The sequence below is a fragment of the Ischnura elegans genome, chromosome 5 (assembly GCF_921293095.1).
Source record: "Ischnura elegans chromosome 5, ioIscEleg1.1, whole genome shotgun sequence".
Classification (NCBI taxonomy): Eukaryota; Metazoa; Arthropoda; class Insecta; order Odonata; family Coenagrionidae; genus Ischnura; species Ischnura elegans.
The window spans coordinates 89,838,663-89,841,078 of record NC_060250.1 but is presented as its reverse complement, the minus strand read 5'-3'; the positions used below and the strand labels follow the sequence as shown (position 1 = coordinate 89,841,078).

The following is a 2,416-nucleotide window of genomic DNA, read 5'->3' as shown; positions in this document are numbered from 1 at the left end:
TTTAATGTTTCTCGTTCTGTAAAAATATAATGAATAAATTTTCAGTTTTTAAAGTTTTAAATTTTGTTTCGATTAAGCTGCAAAGATCTCTAACATGCCATGAATTTTTTTAAATAATGGCATGTTATAGTTTAGTGATAAAGATTTAAAAATTTCATAACTGATTGGATATTTTAAGTAGGATTACCTGTTTTGCCTTCATGAAAATTCATGACTTCACCCAATTCTTTGACTTTGTTCTGTTACAACCAAATCATTTCTTATAGGTACTTATGATCTGTTTTTTCAAACATCAATATGGACATAAATTCCAATGAGTTTACCTCACCTAGTAATTTTGCTTTGTACGTGTGACATCGTTCGAAGCAATCCAAGCATAATGCTCACTGCACATTGTCCACATCAGATCACGTGCTCTCTTCTTTTCCTATGCCTGGCACACACTGAACTCCTTCTTTTGGGCTTCGGTTTCTTCCCAGCTGCAGGAATTTTCCTTAGGAAACGTCTTACAGTGAGTCTTGGTAGTAAATTGTATAAGGATTGACAGCCTTGTACAACCCAAGGAGGATTGAAAAGTCATTATGACATCATCTTGATGTCATTTTCAAGTCATGGCTTGGTAGTCACGGTGACCTCAAAATGGTCCCTTGAAATGACATCCTTCGTGACTCATGATGATGTCAATATGACCTAAAATGACTACCTATCATTTTGACCTCATTTTGACCTCACTTTGACTATTTGTGACCAAATCTATTTGTTCTTCTAATGACAATTCATACTATAATTTCTGTATTTAGATTGTCATTTAGGGATAATTAAACACTTCAGATATGAAACTCAACCTTTATTAGGGTTTATTGCAACAAAAAACAGATAGATTTTACAAGAAGAAATTCCTCAGGATTTGTTTTTAATTTTCCTTTTAATGTTCCTTTTCTCCCTCTTCAAATACAAATCGAGAAAAATCATCTACATTGGCCATTTCAGTTGATTCTGTTGCATTTCCTTTCCCTTCAGTTGCCTCTAGTTGCTTAAGCAATTGTCTTGAACCACCGCTGAATCTTTGCCTTCGTTTTCATTACTTTATCCTCAGGGAAATTCTTCCATCGTGGGACTGCAAACAAAGGAAAAAATAACATCAAGAAGCTGAAAGTTTCTAATTTCGATGATACATTAAATAGAAAAATTGATACTAACTGCATATAGCCTTAAGGTATTGATGTAGGGGTTGTTGAACATAATTTTTCCAAGCTCTCCATCCCAATTGATGCAGCGAGCAAATTCATTTGTACACATATATCTGGTCGCATGGGCTGAAAACTCCATCAGTATGATCAACTGCAATTTGTCTAAGATGTTAAACCTGTGAGATAGGAAACCAAAATAAATTTCAACTTTTTCATATGGCTCAAGAAGGGAAAATAGAAGGGTTAATTTGATGGATGATGTAGAGCAGATAACAGTCAATTTACTCACAAATGATTTGAAGAGATATGAGGTTTTCAGGAGCTCTTCAAAGTTGTTTAAATCCTTCTCGTCACCCAGAGAACTTTTGGCATATTAGCTGCTTCAAACATCCCATCTTCTGGATTAATATAAAGCAAATTTTCATTTCCTTTTCCTCTCCTGTATGATTGCAATCTCTTGTCTCGTTTGTAAAAACAAACGTAAATAAATCAAGAAATGGCAGATAACGAACGCTCCATTGTTGATTTGAAATGAAGACGGATATTTATTATTGGCTATTATTCCCGTAGTGACGTACGCACGGGCTCTCACCGAAAATATTATTAAAAACGAGGAGAAGCTTAATTATTTCTTACGCAAATGCAGCAATCAGCGACGATGAGTTATTTAAAAAAACCGCGGCGCATTCTAGTTTAGAAATGGCGCGTCACGGATTTCCTTCGAAATATTTTGGCGAAATAGGTTCGTTCCCGGGGACTTTCTTGCGGTAAAAGCGAATAATAGACCATTTTTAAGGAACAATTATCTATATATCGTCATTAAATCTCGGACGAAAATCGATAAAAATATCGAGAACAAAAAAATCATCATAAATATCATCCATTAAAACATGACGATATCCTAAACCAATATTTGTATCGGACGATACAAATATCAGGGCCCATAAAAATCGCCTACCGATAAAATACCACGATGTATCATTTCATAAAAAAATCTCCAGCCCGATAAAAATTTGCCTTCAGATAAAATATATCACGTTATATAATTCGATGAAAAAATACCTCCTATTTAATATCGCGATATACCATACATTAGTAAGTTTTTAACGCACCGATTTATGGTCTAGCATAAACGAAGGCCAACCCTATACATATTCCAGCCATAAACATTTTCCCAAACTAATTTCCCGATGCCAAAACATGATAATTTATCGCGCGCGACGACG

At 34.7% G+C, this 2,416-nt stretch overlaps 1 long non-coding RNA gene across 1 annotated transcript; it reads right to left on the bottom strand.

Moving 5' to 3' along the window:
- Nucleotides 1–944: 944 nt before the first annotated feature.
- Nucleotides 945–1,788, bottom strand: LOC124159847. The gene is made up of 3 exons (XR_006865030.1): nt 1,480–1,788; nt 1,201–1,366; nt 945–1,117 (listed from the first exon to the last, which is right to left on the bottom strand). It is a non-coding gene; the product is annotated as an uncharacterized LOC124159847 (long non-coding RNA).
- Between the last annotated feature and the right edge of the window lie 628 nt (nt 1,789–2,416).